This window comes from Prunus avium, chromosome 3 (genome assembly GCF_965620075.1).
Source record: "Prunus avium chromosome 3, drPruAviu1.hap1.1, whole genome shotgun sequence".
NCBI lineage: Eukaryota > Viridiplantae > Streptophyta > Magnoliopsida > Rosales > Rosaceae > Prunus > Prunus avium.
Window position 1 is genome coordinate 25,178,714 of NC_142286.1, and position 19,296 is coordinate 25,198,009.

Sequence of the window (19,296 nt, forward strand, 5' to 3'; positions counted from 1 at the left end):
GTATTTACTAGAAACCATTGTTTATATTATATACCACGTCTGTTTTTTGGGTTTAGTTAGAGTCGTCTATAACTTATATTTCTTTTTTTATTTCTTTTAACAGGATCTCTCAAAGCTAAACATGCCACCTCCTCTGTTAGCCTTATGCCAACATGTCCAAACCAAGTTGTTGCCTACTAACGAGGCTCTGTCAATTCACATGCCCAAGGAAGTGTTTGGCTTTGAGCATGATACCTTCCTCTTCACTGAAGATATTTTGCAGTTTGGTTCCATGGTTGAGATTGGAACCACAGTGATATCAGTATACATGAGGTAATTCTAGAAATTCCATTTTATTTTACATTTCCCTTTCTTTTAAATTAAAATATCATTTAATTGACTTTCATATATTTAGGTTCCTATTTGACTATTTAAAAATGGCAAATATGGTAAACCTTGTTGGCCTCATGGACCCTGGGCTAGTTAGCTCTCACTCTGGATCTCTATCAGAACGAACAAAAAACCTGTCAAACCGCCTGAAAACAGCATATGGGAATCAATTTTTCTTGGTCCCTTATAATCCAGGGTTAGTACCATTTAACCTATTTAAAGTATTTTCCTAAGCTTGTAATATTTTTCTTTGTAGTACTATTTAACCTATATGGATCATTATGTGTAGGGGTCATTGGGTGATGGTAATTGTGAGACCAGCAACGGAGACTGCCTATTACATGAATTCACTGCCAAAACGCGCCGTTGACGACGACATGAAAAATATAGTGAATACGTAAGTTGATTTCTTCTGATCTAAGATTTTTTTTCCTTTAAAGCATTTGAATATACGACGGTTTTTTATTGTACCGACGTTATAATGACAATACAACGATGGTAAATTATTACCGACGTTTTAAATATTTATTACGTCAGTATTGTCTTAAAAACGTCGTGTTAATTTAACTACCACGTCATTTGGGTTTTATTTAAGAACGTTTTAATTTTTTCTGTTCAATTTTTTGTTATACAACGTTTTCATCTTACTGACGTTATAATCTTACACAACGACGGTAATTTTTTACTGCCGTTTGAAACAAAATATCACGTCATTTTTTTTAAAACTCCGTCGTTTTGACTAATTTACCACGACGGTTACTATTTGTATTTAAATTTTTCGTTTTGTCATTAACACCATTTGTTTTCTTGTAACAGGTCAATTAAAATGTTTAACATTCATATAAACAAAAATTCATCACGTAAACAGGCCATTTGGAAAAATCTACACGGCACTCCTGAACAACCAACAAGTGTAGAGTGTGGCTATTACGTGATGCGATTCATGAGAGATATAATTCATGATCCAGACCTAAATTTCGAGATGAAGGTAAAAGGAAAAGTTTTAGATATACTTTCTTTATTTTACTACGTCAAATTTTTGTTCAAAACTATCGTTTGTATCTTCATAACACGTCGGTTTTTTGGTTTATTTTGCAGTTTGAAAAGAAAAAAGATAAAGTTCAGTATAAACAAGAGGATATTGATGAAGTTAGGCATGAATGGGCAGAATTCGTGAACAAGTTATTACGGAAAGATAATTGATGTACATAAATATTTATGAACAATGTTTAGGTTTATTTTAGTTTATTTAAAATGTACATAAATATTTTTGTTGTAATCAATTGAACAACCATAAAAAAAATTAATATTTAAAAAAAAAACTTGTTTAGTTCCCAAAAACCGACGTCTGATTCTAATTTACACGTCTCATATGTGTACAAAATGGTCGTCTTGCTGTAACTGGAAATATAACATCGACGGCAATTCTTAAATATGACATGTAAGAGTCATAAACATGACAGTTTATAATTAATTCATCTTGTACAGATGAATTTTGTACCGATATACGACGTCTATTAGTATAACCATATCGACGTCTTAAAAATATACAAAGGCGGTTCTTATTAAAAATTTGATGTTGTATAGATAAACAATGTCGGTGATCTAAAATAAGATGACGTGGTAATACAATAACCCACGTTGGTTCTCCAAACAATTGACGTCGTTTTTTATTCGTTTCGACGTCTAAACAATATATAACGTCAGTTTGTGATGTTTAACGTCGTTGTAAAAGGATACAACGTCAGCTAGGTCATTTTTCATTTAATTTTTAATGACTTTTATAATTTATTTAATTCCATATTAAATTCAAAACTAATTCCAAAAATTAAACTGACAACTACCAAGCACTCATTGAAATATTGTCCCTCCCCTAAAGCTTTAAAAAATATAATTTTAGAAATATTTTTTTATTGTATTTAATTACTAATATTAATAATATATTCAAAAAAAAATCCGAAAAATATACCGACAAATTCTATGCACTCATTGAGACATTATCTTGCCCGTTAAGGCCTGAAAAATGTAATTTTAGTTTTCAAAGTTCAAATGATAACAAAATTCAATCAAATTTAGAGACAAAGCACGTCACTCGTTATACTTTACATAACATAACCCTAAAGTTTATGTGATCCATTGGTGCCCATAAATTCAAAATTATGAAATCCATATTTTAGCCTACTATTGTAGAAGGCATTGTTGTATGGAGTCCATAGCAATTTTCGGTTCATTTTTCTCATACTTGTGTATTTTTGTAAAATTATTGTAAAATTTAGGGTTGAGGGTTTATTGAAACGACGCCGGTTTTCTCTTGCTGTTTTTGGTCAACTACGTAAACCAAGACTAATTGAATTTAGTCTACGACGTCGGTTATTATATAGCGACGTATGATATGTTTACAACGTCGGTCTTGTGTGGAAACCGCCGTCGTAAGTAAATATTAGACGTCTATATATAAGTATTGATCGTCGTCGTTGAAAAACGCGGTACTTTAAATTTTTTGACCGCGACCTAAAATTTTCAGAATTTCCCTTTTAGTCTAAAATAGTTCATTCTCTCTCTTCAACATAAATTTGTCTTAAAGTTTTCACTCTCTCTCAAAGCATTTGTTATATCTCCAAGCTCTCTCAAGCAGTTGTTATATTCTCTCAGCTCTCTCTCAATATCCATGTAAGTACAACTCTAATCTCTTCTGAAATCCATAAATGTTTTCGTTGGTTGCTATGGGTTCTTCATTGGTAGCTATATTAAGGTATTAGATCTCAGCTCTCTCTCAAGCTTTTGTTATATTCTATCAGCTCTCTCTCAAAGCATTGGGTATATTCTCCAAGCTCTCTCTCAAGCAGTTGTTATATTCTCTCAGCTCTCTCTCAATATCCATGTAAGTACAACCCTAATCTCTTCTTAAATCCATAAATATTTTCGTTGGTAGCTATGGGTTCTTCATTGGTAGCTATATTAGGGTTCTTTATGTTTTGGTGTTTGCATTCTTGTAATAATTACTCTCTGTTTGGGTTCTATTATGTTTGTTTGGCCATGGGTTCTTGGAAAAGGAATGGGGATGAGAGATTTGAGCTGTTTTTTTTAACGACGACGACGGTTGACGGATCAAACCGTCGTCTAAATGTTTATTATACGTTGGTTGTTCATTTACTCCCGTCGTCTGCGTTTAAGCCGCAACTGGTAGCCTAAAGACGACTGTTTCTCCATTAAACGTCGTCTTTAGGCTACCAGAACCCCGTACAAATTTCTGGGTTTGGGGATCTTAATGACGACGGTAACTATAGATGCCGTCGTCTGAATTTATATTAAACGATGATTATTTTGTAAAAACCGTCGTCTTGTTCATGTTTTATATTTAATTTTTAATTTGTTCTCTGCTATTTGAATGAGGTAGTGTTTCATTGCTGGTCTTTCCACTTTATATATATATATATATATATATATATATATATTTATATGATTTTATAGAGTGTGAGATGGATAAGTCATGGATGCATGCAGATAGAAGATCGAAGACATATGAGTTAGGGGTGGAAGGATTTTTGAATTTTGCTGTAGAAAATCTTGGAAATACAACTCATATTCGTTGTCCATGTGTTAAATGTGGGAATATTCGATTGTTTGGGGTTGGAATTATAAGGGAACACTTATACTTTAATGGAATTGACCAAAGCTATAAGATTTGGACATGGCACGGAGAACCTTGGGAATGGTCTACCAATGCTAGTAGAAATGTGGAAGAAGATGAGCAAAGTAGGTTCAGTTATGTTTTTGAAGAATTAGGGATGGATGATAATGATTTTGCCAATATTGGATCTGATCCTTATGAGTTTGCCAATGTGATTGGGGATGGCGATGAACCCTTGTACCCTAGTTGCAGTAAGTACACGAAGTTGTCGGCTTTGGTGAAGTTATATAATTTGAAAGCAAAATATGGGATGAGTGATGTTTGCTTTACAGAATTATTGATACTTCAAGGAGAATTGCTTCCAGAAGGAAATACACTACCTTCCTCTATGTACGAGGCAAAAAAGACTTTGTCTGCTTTAGGGATGAGTTATGAGAAAATCCATGCATGTCTCAATGATTGCATTTTGTATCGGAAGGAGTATGAGGATGCAACTAATTGTCCTACTTGTGGTATCTCAAGGTGGAAGGAAACCAAAGATGGGTTCTTGAAAGAGGGTGTGGCAGCGAAGGTGGTGTGGTATTTTCCTCCAATTCCAAGGTTTAAAAGGATGTTTCAATCACATAAGACAGCTAAGAGTTTGACTTGGCATGCTGCAAGAAAATCAGTTGACGGTCATATGTCTCATCCAGCGGATTCCCCTTCTTGGAAACTTGTTGATGATAAATGGCCAGACTTTGGTAATGAGCCAAGAAACTTGAGATTGGCTCTCTCATCTGATGGATTCAATCCCCACAGTTCTTTAAGTAGCAGATACAGTTGTTGGCCAGTTATGTTAGTTACATATAATCTCCCACCATGGCTATGCATGAAGCGGAAGTTCATGATGTTGACCTTACTGATTTCCGGTCCTAAACAGCCCGGAAATGATATAGACGTCTACTTAGGGCCTTTGATTGACGATTTAAAATCTCTGTGGGATGGGATTAGAGGAGTGTATGATGCCCACATAGGAGAATACTTTACACTCAGAGGTGTATTACTGTGGACAATTAATGATTTCCTGCATATGGAAACTTATCTGGTTGTGTCGTTAAAGGATATAAAGCTTGACCAATATGCGGCGATGATACACCTAGTCACAGGTTGAAAAATGGCCACAAAATTTGTTACATTGGGCATAGAAAATGGTTACCAATCAATCATCCATATAGGAGGCAATGTGCAGCTTTTAATGGGAAACCTGAATATGGCATGCCTCTCGAGCCATTAACCGGAGAAGAAGTGCTGCATATGGTTGAAGATATTAATTACATATGGGGCTCGAAAAATGGGGGAAGTGTTGGTGAGAATGATGGTGATAGAGTTTGTTGGAAGAAGAAATCAAAATTCTTTGATCTCGAGTATTGGAAATACCTCCCTGTGAGGCATGCCCTAGATGTTATGCACATTGAGAAGAATGTTTGCGACAGTATCATTGGTACATTGCTAGAGATCCTTGGAAAAAATAAAGATGGGATTGCTGCTCGGTTGGACGTATTGAACATGGGGGTCAAAACTGATTTGCAACCCGAGTATGGAGAAAGACGTACTCGCTTGCCTTCAGGGCCTTGGAATTTGTCAAGAGCAGAGAAGAGAGCGGTTTGCAATTCTTTCTATGGTATGAAGGTCCTTGAAGGTTATTCTTCAAATATAAAAAATCTTGTATCTTTAAAAGATTCAAGACTTCTTGGCCTTAAATCTCATGATTGTCATACATTGATGCAACAATTGCTCCCTGTGGCAATTCATTCTGTTTTGGAGAAGCCTGCAAGGTATGTAATAACTCGATTGTGCTTCTTCTTCAATTCTATATGTGCAAAGACGGTAGATGTTTCCAAGCTAGATAAGTTGGAAGAAGATGTAGTAGTTACTTTGTGTTTGCTTGAGAAGTACTTTCCCCCTTCATTCTTTGATATCATGGTTCATCTAGTAGTACATCTTGTCAGAGAAGTTCGTCTATGTGGGCCAGTGTATTTTAGATGAATGTATCCGTTTGAAAGATATCTGAAAGTGCTAAAGGGGTATGTTCAGAATCGTACTAGTCCCGAAGGTTGCATTGCTGAGCGGTATATAGCTGAAGAAGCTGTAGAGTTTTGTACCGAGCATTTATCTGATGTTACTACAGTTGGAGTGCCTTCAAGCCAGAAGATGGGAGTTCCAAAGCCATTATCAGGTTCCACAGTGAGCTTAGTTAATCTGGACTTGTTGAACCAGGCATATCTATATGTCTTGGAGAATACGAAGGAAGTCCTACCTTATATCGAGTACGTATGAGTTTAATTTTTCTTATGTAGCCATTTTAAATATTATTACTCCTTATGTTTATCTTATATACAAGGGACCGTAATGCTTGATTTTTTCGTGTCAATTGTAGGGAACATATGATCCACATCAAGACCACTTATCCAAAATTTAGAAAGAGAACAAAGTGGGTACAAGATAAGCACAATAGCACTTTCATTCAATGGCTACGCTTTAAGGTATATATGTTATTGAATGACATATTGAACTTTTAATTTTCTTTCTTTCTATATATATGTTAGATTGAATTAAGATATATGTTTAATTTGCAGGTTCAAAGTGAACTTAATGGGGAAGACAATAATGGCGTATCAGAAAATTTGAGGTGGTTAGCAGCTGGTCCAAGCATGGCAGTGCCATCATATAGGAGCTATCTTATTAATGGTGTCAAATTTAACACCAAGGCACAGGATGATGTGCAAACTGTCCAGAATAGTGGAGTTTATTTACTTGCACATACTATGCAAGTTGCTAGTGCCAAAGATAAAAACCCTATTGTCTCCAATATGGGTTTTTATGGGGTTATTCAAGAAATTTGGGACCTTGACTGCCAAAAGTTTAGAATCCCAGTATTGAGGTGTGATTGGATAGATAACACTTAGTCGACGAACTTGGATTTACCCTTGTAGATCTGAGTAAAATTGGACATAGGAATGACCAATTTGTTGTGGCTTCTCAAGTCAAACAAGTAATTTATGTTGACGACCCTATGCATCGTGGTTGGTCGGTAGTGTTATCAATACCTAATAGAGAATATAATGATGTTATTGGTGATGATGTGCTAGGTGATATTAGAATTGAGTGTGAGCCATTTACTAGAGAGATACCAAATGTTGACACATTTGATGACCTAGGGGGTGAGTTTGGGAGTGAGAATATTAGAGATGGGTGTGAAGATATATGGATTGATTGATTGTTGTAATGTATGACATTAGTTATGCAGCTCTGTATATCATTTTAATTCCGATCACATTTTCATTTTGCAGGCTTTGAGCACGAAAAATCAAAAATTAAAAATAATGGGTTAAAGCTGAAAATACGACGGTCAAGTTACAAAAATCGCAAACAGAGACGTCTACAAAACAACCAACATCAGGTTTTCACAAACGACATGGAATGACAAAGCAAAAATTAAATAAAAACTGCCATTTGAAAAAGAAAACACGTTGGTTAATTAAAATTAATTTCAAAACGGTTAATAAATATTAACAACAACGATGGTAAATGAAATAATCAACGACGTACAATAAAGAATAACACGGCGGCAGAGCTCAAACCGACGAATTTACTGATATAATCAATTGATGATTACCGTCGTAAAAACATTGTTGCACATTAGTTATAATTAAACAATTGACGTTTCGGAGAATACACACGTCAAAAAAGGTTATAAAAGAGACTTAACAAAGACTAGCCACGTCATGGAATAAATAATCACCGACGTAGTAAGTATATAACAGCGTCGAATAATTGGATTCTTGAGACATAGTAAAATTCTAACCACGACATTCATTTTACAATAACCGACGTTAAATCCATAATTCAAGGCGTTTCCTTACTTCTTAACGACAGTTAGGCTAAAAGCAATGACGTCTCAGAGATTACACATGTCTAAGTGGCTCACAAAAATTGACTTTTAAAATGCCAACCACGTCAAAGTCTATAAAAACCGACGTTGTAAATTACGAACCACGTCCCAAAATGTGACTCCTAGGCCATAATAAATGGATTAAACATGACAAGTATTTTAATTAACCGACGTGTAATATTAAATCCACATAGTTTATTTCTTTGTTCAAGCCGTCAAAATCATTTTCAACGTCTGTGGTGACCTGAAGGGTCGTGGTTATTTGTTTTTTTATGTCAGTCCAAGTAAATATGTGCCATGTTAAATCTTTCAAACGTCACTTTTTTTTTTTACAAAAGTGACGTCTAATTTACCATGTTATATGTTTTAGACGTCAGTTTTTTTATTTAGTGAACGTAGTATATATTAACCACGATGGTTTTTACGTTTTACACGTCGGTTTTATTTTAATTAGAGCCGTTGATAATCATATTTACGTCGGGTTTGTAGTTGTTTTTGACATTTAACATTATTTAAACATCTGTGTTTTACTAAAACCGTCGTTTAATATAGTCGAATGTTGTCTTTTTAAGCTTTTATGTATGAAGTAGACGTCGGTTTTAGTATTTTTTATGACGTGTAATATATTAACGACGTTGGTTATTTTCCGTCGTTATTTTATGTGTTAAAAGATGACGGTCGATTTCACGTCGGTTTTAAAACATGCTACACGACGGTGGATTCCCGTCGTCTATTTCGTTTTTTGTAGTAGTGATTGTACATACTAATTATGTTGAAAAAAATAATGTACCTATTACTTGTTCTATGAAAAATAACTAATAATCTTTTTATTGTTTGTTTTATGAAAAAGATAATGTACCTAGTATGAATAGTGTACCTGTTTTTAATTTATAAAAAGTGTACATAAATATTTGTTCCAATATATATACCTACATTATACGACATCCAATATACCTATATTAATTTTAATGTATTTACGATTAGGATTTAGGTATTATATGTCATCCAATATACCTACCATTTGAATAATATACCTACTACAAAAATATGTTTAGGTAAATTACCTACATTATACGACATCCAATGTACCTACATTATATGTAATTATGGTTTATATGTATAGCTATATATACATATTATTTATGAACAAACATATATTATATGTATTATGAGAATGTTCTGATTTGTTAAGTCCAGCAACACCATAATAATGGAAAGGCTAGATATTAGGGATTGTTTAGGAAAAATCGCTGGATAACAAAAATAGCAGGGTTTTGTAAATAAGTAATAAGAAATGGGCAACTTTTATCCTTCATGGCATCTGTTTTCAATACTGGGTTTTGGTTAGAAGTAAATATATAGATGAATTTTTGTATAGACTATTAAAGTTGCAAGGGCCTATTATATAATGACCCAACTAATAATATATGGTCAGTACTTGTAGACGCGGGCCTTGCTGATTTTGAGCCTTACAACTCTGGTCACTTAATTTTATTTGAAAAATGCTTTTGTAGAAAGTATATAGAATATTTGTTTAGGAAGCACTTCTGATGATAAATATTTTTATTATAAGCATATGTAAATTTTATTAAAAATTCAAGTGCTCTTTATCTTTATGGTTAAAAAAAGTAATTGGAACTACTTTTATAGGCCATTAGCACTTTAAAATTTTTTTATGTCAAACAATGCAAAAACGCGCTTTTGTTTGATTATCTAAAAGCATTTCCAAACTGGCCATGCTTAGCTAAGACTCTTTTCATACATTATGATTTGCTCCGATTATACCTCCATAGACATCGGGTGAATGATGATTTTCGCGAATTATGCCTCCAATTATGCCAGCCAGCTCATTTTCTTGCGCAAGTTGTGGATGCAATCAAATTAATGTAGGGAGAGAAATAACTAGGAAACAAAAAGACACCTGGGATTTAATGAAGTTTTATAACATTATATATTGTTGAATTAGATACAAAGTTTAAAAAGCATTACATGATTGTATGCAAGTTTGGTGATTGAGAGTTAAGACTGGACTATAGAGTCCCAACCAAGCTACCCAAAATCTCATTACGCACTAACTATGATGCATTACAGGATCGACGACGACGACCTCGAACTCAAGAATCCATCGGTCTCGCTCAGTGTAAAAGTATGACAAATCAAGCCTCTTTTTTCTCTGTTCTTTTTCCTCATTTGGCAGGGCAGACATCAAAAGTTTACTTAATCACAATACACACAACACAATCCCTTTTAAGTCTATATACCGTTTGGAATGAAAGCAACGTTGGAAGCTTTCCTGCCCCACTGCTAGTCTTGCAAACCTGAGTTACACAGTATATTAATTAGCATCCTTAACTTGATAACACCAAATTCACGTCAAGGATTGGATTATTCTGGCTCGATTTTCAAAATTTTATGACCAACATCAATCCACAATTTCACATGAACACGGTAGAGAATTACGGATATTGCAGACTGCTGGAAAGACTTGGGAGAGTTTCAGTCATGTCACAAATTAAGGGTGAAATTCCTCCAGCAATTGGTATTGTGTTAGGATCGGTTAGTAGTACCAGAATGGGAATTCACAAACTCAACCAATAATAAATAATATAATATATTAGTAAATTTAGCTTAACCCCTTCAAAGTCATTTTTCTTCAACTACAATCCATCTCTTTATTTTTATTTGAATAAAAAATATATATAATAGAGTAATGAAAGCAATGAATTAACGTGATTTGGCAATATGCCTACATCCATGGGGCAACCATCGATATAAACTCTTCCATAACAAATAACTGGTACAACAAAAAAGATCTTATCAAGCTAATGCCCAAGGCTTGATGCAGAAACAAGAGTACAAAACACCACACTGTACGCTCAATACTTCTATCTCACTCACACACTTATAAGAAGTGGTACACAATATCTCTCTCACTATTATGGAGTGGAACTCTCTCACGCTCACATAACTTGGAGTGGAACTCTCTTATTTCTATCTCTCACTCTCCCTCTCCTGGAGTGGAGTGGAATACTTGGCTTGATGGATTTTCCTGGAGTTTGCGCACTAGTAAAAAAAAACCCTTTGCGCGACCAAAATTTGCGCGACGAAACACAATTCGTCGCTCAAAGTGACTTTGCGCGATGAAAATGAAACTTCGTCGCTTAAAGTCTTACGCGACTAAATTTTGCGCAACGAAACACAAATCGTCGCACAAAGTCACTTTGCGCAACAAACCTTTGCGCGACGAAGTGTGGTTCGTCTCGTAAAGTCTTTACAAAAATAAAGAAAATAAAAAAATTATTTGTAAAAATCTTTGCATGACTTTGCGCGATGAAACAATAAAATTCGGTGCACAAAGTCTTGCGCGACGAAGTGTATTTCGTCGCGCAAAGTCTTTACAAAAATAAATAAAATTATTTTTTTTATAAAAATCTTTGCATGACTTTGCGCGACGAATTTATAAACTTCGTCTCGCAAAGTCTTTACAAAAATAAAAATAAATAAATAAAAAAAATTATTTTGTTAGAAAAATATAATATTTTAAATTGACGATCAAATTGGTTCATTGTATTCATATAGGGTCACGGAGTGTAGCTGTAAAAAATCATCAAAATCGAAATTGAAATAACCGTTAAATCGTGATTTTTCGTTTATAACCGTCGAAAATTTTTGTCCTATTACTTGATCTCTGAATGTTTATTTCTTCCGATTTTTGGCGTATATGATCTCGAAGTATAAACAACCAAGTTTGACGGTTGGATCTTTGAAACTAGTTTCGTAGAATGCGTATGCCATCAAAACAATATATTCACTAACAATTAAGAGTTTATTTATACTTTCATTAAATACAACATAAGATTTTGTGGTATCAACTAGTGTAAATATTTTAAATTGAAGATCAAATTGAGTCATTGTATTCGTATAGGTTCAAGGAGTGTAGCTGTAAAAAATCATCAAAATCGGAGTTAAAATAACCGTTAAATCGTGATTTTTGTTTATAACCATCGAAAAGTTTTATCCCATTACGTGATCTCTGAATGTTTATTTTTTCCGATTTTTAGGTTATACGATCTCGAAGTATAAACAAACAAGTTTGACGGTTGGATCGTTGAAACTAGTTTCATAGAATACATATGCCATCAAAACAATATATTCACTAACAATTAAGAGTTTATTTATACTTTCATTAAATATAACATAAGATTTTGTGGTATCCACTAGTGTAAATATTTTAAATTGACGATCAAATGCAGTCATTGTATTCATATAGGGTCAAGGAGTGTAGCTGTAAAAAATCATCAAAATCAGAGTTGAAATAACCGTTAAATCTTGATTTTTCGTTTATAACCATCAAAATGTTTTGTCCCGTTACTTGATCTCTGAAAAAAAAAATTTCCCGATTTTTGGCGTATTTGATCTCGATGTGAAAACAAATAAGTTTGATGGTTGGATCGTTGAAACTAGTTTCATAGAATGTGTATGCCATCAAAACAATATATTCACTAACAATTAAGAGTTTATTTATACTTTCATTAAATATAACATAAGATTTTGTGGTATCCACTAGTGTCAATATTTTAAATTGATGATCGAATGCAGTCATTGTATTCATATAGGGTCAAGGAGTGTAGCTGTAAAAAATCATCAAAATCAGAGTTGAAATAACCGTTAAATCTTGATTTTTCTTCTATAACCGTCGAAATGTTTTGTCCCATTACTTGATCTCTTAATGTTTATTTTTTCCGAATTTTGGCGTATACGATCTCGAAGTATAAACAAATAAGTTTGACGGTTGGATCGTTGAGTAGCTTTAAATTTGTTTATTTTGTACGTATAACACTTAAGAAATTGAATAGCATATATATTTATTAGTAGGTTTAAATTTTTTTTAAGACTTTGCGCGACCAATATAATAATTCGTCGCGCAAAGTATACTCTAAAAATTTGGGAGGGTACCAAAAATGAGAATTTTTTTTAAAATTTTTTTTACGACTTTGCGCGACTAATATATAGTAGTTCGTCGCGCAAAATACACTCTAAAAATTTGGCGAGTACCAAAAATGAGAATTTAAAAAAAAAAATTACGACTTTGCGGGACGAATATATAATTCGTTGCGCAAAGTTTTGCATAGTCGTTTGTCGCGCAAAATATACCCAAAAAATCAAAAATGCGAAATTTTTTAAAGTTTTTTTTTCAAACTTTGCGCGACCAATATATACTAGTTCGTCGCGCAAAGTATACTCTAAAAATTTGGGCGGGTACCAAAAATGCGAAATTTTTAAATTTTTTTTTTTTCCAACTTTGCGCGACCAATATATAGTAGTTCGTCGAGCAAAGTATACTCTAAAAATTTGGGCGGGTACCAAAAATGCGAAATTTTTAAATTTTTTTTTTCCAACTTTGCGCGACCAATATATAGTAGTTCGTCACGCAAAGTATACTCTAAAAATTTGGCGAGTACCAAAAATGGGAATTTAAAAAAAAAAATTATGACTTTGCGGGACCAATATATAGTCGTTCGTCACGCAAAGTATACCCGAAATATTTGGGCGGGTACCAAAAATGGGAAGCGGGAATATTGTGGTCGCGCAAAACTTTGAGCGACCAAAATTTCGTCGCGCAAAACCCTAAAAATTTGGGCGCGCACCAAAAATGGGAATTTTTTTTTAAAAAAATTTTCGAGACTTTGCGCGACCAATATATTGTTTCGTCGCGCAAAGTGATACGGTTTTTAAAACCAAAATAACATGTCCACCATTTTCTCAATGTCTTCTACTCTTACCTCTCCTCTCTCTTTCCTTCTCCCCAAATCCTACCCTTTCTCTCACACTCACTCCTCTCACTTAGTCTCTCATCTCTCTCTTCACTATCTCTCACTCTCACTCACTCTCTTTTCTCTCTTTTCATCATCTCTCACTCTCACTCACTCTTTCATCTCTCTCTCACTATCTTCTCTATTCTCTCACACTCACTTCTCCCTCTCATTCTCACTCACTCAAAATCTTGCCAAAAGGTATATTCTCTCCAAAGTTTAATTTTTTTTTTCATTAATATGTGTTTTTGGAGTTAGTTTTGAGTTTATGCCAATTTTTTGTTATTTTGTTGTTATTTGACAATATTTGTTTTTTTTTTTGTAGGGAATCATCGAGACTTTGACGGCTAAAGTTGAGGATTTGGACGCTATCGAAACATATCCTCCGCCACTACCACCACAATAGGCTTGAAGATTTTATTATTGTACTTTGTTAATTTATGTGTACATTTTGAATATTATATATATTGGATAATTTGACCACTATTTTTCATATGTAATTTTATTTTGAATATGTCAATTTAAATTAAAGTAATTAAAAAAAAAATCATACAATTAAATTAAATTTAAAAAGTAAAAATTTGAAAAATTAATATAATGAAATTGATATAAAAGAAATAATAAAACAAAATGTCAAAAACCTTGGGCGACAAAATATTTCGTCGCGCAAACTATTAAACTACTATTAAACTAGTTAATTTTAATTAAATTTTTTTTAAAAAATAAAAAATAAAAAAAATTGAATATTTCGTCACGCAAAGATTTGCGCGACATTAGGATTCGTCGTGCAAAGTGTATTTGCGCGACGTTAACTTTCGTCGCGCAAAATAATATTATTCGTCGCGCAAAGTAATTAATATTTGTCGCGCAAAGTTGAAACTATTTGTCGCGCAAAGTAGTTATAATTCGTCGCGCAAAGTATCTTTTAGCGACGTTAGTATTCGTCGCGCAAAGTTGTTATAGTTCGTCGCGCAAAGTATCTTTGCGCGACAAAAAATAATTTTCGTCGCACAAAACCTTTCTTTACGATCTTTGCGCGACCAAAATTTCGTCGCGCAAAGTGTTTTTTGTAGTAGTGGCGGGACTGCTTGCTTGCATCTCACAGGCAGCCCACTCCCTCATTTCCTTCCCTTTGGTGCGACACAAGCACACCTTGCATGAATAAGCAACGAAGGCTATCAACGTGTGGAGACAAAGACTTCAAAACCAGCCTAACCACTCGGTCACAATGGCTCCACATCATTTCAAGTAATGCAGCCATTGGTAGGCACTATCATTGCCTTGCCTCCCAGTCGAAAGCACAAGCCATCAATTGTTGACAAACAAATAATCCTCCACATGGGAGGGACCACTTCCACAGCCACTGTGAATGCACAAAGCAAGCCACCAATTGAACATCCACCAACGTGTATCTCATGCATGCACATTTATTCTACAATTCCATGTCATGATTTGTCCTTTCTCATGGACTGGACCCATGGTAGACCAACATTTTGTACCCATCAGGTAAAGAGGTGGCCCGTTAATTTTTTATTCTGCATCATTATGCTAGGAGCTTCTACGATGAAGAATTTAGAGTGAAGAGCTTATTTGTGGAGTTCAATCCCACCATCAAACCAATTAAAATGTTTAAGTTCATTGATTTCTTCACATTTGTTGATGGTCGGATTCAACCCCTCAAATAAGCTCCTCACTCTAAATTCTTCATTGTAGAAGCTCCTAGCATAATGATGCAGAATAAAAACAATGATCGGTTCTGGCAGTTGGTTTTATTTTTTAATTAATAACAAAGAAATCGATAGGAAAACTGACCGAACTGATCATGAACCGATTTAAATTCTCCCAAACCGACGAAAATCCAAATCAGACCGCCACCAAGCAATTGCCTAATAATGCAAAATTTTGGTGCTCTGATGAGGACTCAAACCCTAACATGCATGTTAGAATAAAGCCCAAATACCACCAGGCTGATCTTCTTCTTGCTGATCTTCTTCTTGTGTAATATGGGTATAATCATAGTATTTATCTATATATATAAAGCAAAAGGTAGAGAATGGTGAAACATTCAAAATACCAGAAAATGTCCTTGGTTAATGCAAACATTAAGAATTGAAATTCTTAATTAAATGAGGATAATATGGTAAGTTCACATTTTTTCATATTAAAAAAATTAAAATTAAAAGAAAAATCAGATAATAGATCCTATTTTTATGGAACACAATTACCCATTATCTTTTTGAATTCTAAAATAAATTTAAAATTTTTCAAAAAAAGCCTCTCGCAAGCGCGGAAGCCGTGCAGAGAGGCTAGTAACTTTTTAAAAGAATTTAAAACATATTAAAAGAAAATTAGGGTTTCCCCTCTTTTCTGAGCACCACCACTCTTTTTTTTTTTTTCTTTTCTCCCAACCATCAGTTTCTTCTCTCTCTCTCTCTCTCTCTCTCTCTCTCTCTCTCTCTCTCTCTTTTGCTTCTTCATCCCCTGACTTCAAGCCATGAAATGGTCGTCGAGTCCCCAAGATGTCTGCCTCAATCCTTTGCCATCAATGCTTGCAAAAACCGCACCGCATCGTACCGATTTCTTGGTGGGCCGATTGAAGTCGGTCTCTCATCTCATGGTGCTGCAGCGGTCTCCGAATTAAATAACGTACTAGCTAGTTTTTGGCAACAAAAAAAAGTACTACCTAGTTGGTTTATTTAATAATAAATTTTTTTATGTTATTTTCCTTTTATACATGGTTAGTAATCTATTTTATTTTTGTTTTATGAATAATAGTTACATTAATTATGTTCAAAAAATATAATGTACATGTTACTTGTTTTATTAAAAATAATTTGATAATTGATTTATTGTTTGTTTTATAAATAACAATTTACCTAGTATAATGTACCAATTTTTTTGCTAAATAATGAACCTAATTTTTTGTCTAAATAATGTACCTTTTTTTGTTGCTATAACCTATTGTTTTCTAAATAATGTACCTATTTTTTATTTATGAAAAATATGCAAAAATTTCAATTACACAACGCACCTATTTTCTAGCAAAAAACTACCTTCATTTTGTGTGTGTGTAAATAGTACCTATATTTTATTTTGTAAATAATGTATCTATATTTTATATAAATTATTATGTACCTAATTTTCATTTTTGAAAAATGTATAGAAATTTCAATTACAAAAGTAACTGACAAACTTTTTTTTGTAAATAATGAATAGGGTTTAGATATAGATTTATATTTTTTTTTATAGGTACATTATTGATTGGATATTTAATTTAGGGAATTTTTGTTCAAAATGTTTTAGAAATATGAAGGTAGAATATTGTAATTTAGTTAATGATACTAGGACAAATCTATCTAACATTGAAACCTATTTTAAATTTGGATTTTTTTATAGTACAAACAATAGTCTAAACTACAAAGGAGGGGGATTTTACGCGCGCACACACACACAAACACAATCAAGATGTCATGGTGATTCGAACCTGAGACGTCCGCTTGTCTACAAGTGAAGGCCCTTTTCCACTGGGTTAGAGCCGTTGGCTTAAATTTGAGTTTTAAGTAAAGGTTTAAAAGTATGTGGGTTTGTATCTAGAATATAATAGTTGTAAGAGCATCCACAATAGGCTCCCTAAATCATGTCCTTAGACAAATTTTAAGGAGGAATATTGGAAAAATACAACTCCAACTACGCTCCCTATCCACCTCCCAAAATAGGGAGACCTCTAGGAGCTCCTAAATCTGAGTAGAGAGAAATGACTCCTAGTGGCTCTATAATTTAATATTGCTTTATTTAATGAGTATTTCAAACCTTTAATTAATGCTAACTATTTTTTATATTATTTTTTAATAGAGATGGACAAATTAAAAAAGAGTTATAGCATTTATGATTCCTTAAACTAGAGAGCATGATTGGAGTTTAAATTTTATAGAGAGCTCCTAAAATAACTTTTATATGTTTTTAACTAAAATTTAACTAAAAAATAGAGAGCATGATTGTGGATGCTTTAAGGGTCTACATGGGAAGAACCCTTCAATTTTCCACAAACAAAACAAAATATCAACTTAACAGTATCCGGCTACGTACGTGCCTGGAAATTTCGCTGCCTTCCCAATGCGCCTAATAACATGAACACTGTGTTCACATGCAAACACGCTGATCATCTTCTATATAAACCCACGATAGTATGCTTTGCTTCTTCACAGCTAGCTAAGCTTTCCAATATCACTTCTTAAAACCTAAGCCAATATTACTTTGCGAACAATTGAGAAAAACCTTGTGGTCATTGCCATATTCATCGTCTTGGGGACTTTGGCATCTCAAGCCACATCCCGCACACTGTCCGAAGCTTCCATTGCTGCAAAACATGATCAATGGATGACAAAGTATGGCCGTGTTTATGCGGACAATGCAGAGAAGGAAAGGCGTTTCGCCATATTCAAGAACAACGTGCAGTTTGTGGAGAAGTTCAACACTGAAGGGAACAAGACTTACAAGTTAGGACTGAATGAACATTCTGATTTGAGCGATGAAGAATTCCTCCGGAAGCGTACTGGATACAACAGGGCCACTGAATTAACCTCATCCGCAAACATATCTTTCAGGTACAAAGACCTCAGCCCGACTGATGTTCCGCCTAGCATTGACTGGAGGGAGAAAGGAGCTGTCACCCCCATAAAAAATCAAGGAAGCTGTGGTAATTAAGAGATCCACCTTCCTTATATTAATTACCTTCTTAACTCATCCATATTCTTTACTAAGTATTGATGTTTTTGTTTTTGTATTATATATGTAGGCTGTTGCTGGGCATTTTCTGCAGTGGCAGCAGTGGAAGGGATTATCCAAATCAAAACTGGGAAACTGATCTCACTGTCCGAGCCACAACTTCTGGACTGTACCAGCGGCAATGGCAACCAAGGCTGCAGTGGTGGTTTCATGCTTAGTTCCTTTGAATACATCCAACAAAACGGAGGAATTGCCAGCGAAGAAAACTACCCGTACCAGGCTGTGCAGGGAACATGTAACGCTAATCAGCCTGCTGTCCAGATTACTGGTTATGAAAAGGTGCCTGCCAATAGTGAAGACGACTTACTCAAGGCTGTGTCCATGCACCCAGTCTCAATAGCCATCGTTGCTTCCTGGAACGAGTTTAGGAATTATCAAAGTGGGGTCTTCTCGCCCACAGATTGTGGGACAAGGCTGGACCATGCTGTTACCGCCATTGGGTACGGGACGACTGAGGACGGCACTAAGTATTGGTTACTCAAGAATCAATGGGGTGAAAGCTGGGGTAAAAATGGCTATATGAAAATTCTTAGGGATGCTGGGGCCCCAGAAGGTGTCTGTGGCCTTGCTCAGGAGGCTTGCTATTGATCGGTGCATATTTACATATCATTTTGTACCCTTCTAATTTATGATTTGGTTATGTTTTTGAGTTAAACTTGTGCTTTTAATAAGTTTTGTGTTTGTTTCAGTGTTATAAGCTTGAGACTCACTAATTGCATTTTGGAGACAAGTTAGCTCAAAACGGTGTCTGCAGATCAGTCAACTTC

At 34.4% G+C, this 19,296-nt stretch overlaps 1 pseudogene; it reads left to right on the forward strand.

Moving 5' to 3' along the window:
• The first annotated feature begins 4,310 nt into the window (after positions 1 to 4,310).
• LOC110761421 (uncharacterized) lies at positions 4,311 to 19,183 on the forward strand (annotated as a pseudogene).
• The last annotated feature ends 113 nt before the right edge of the window (positions 19,184 to 19,296 follow it).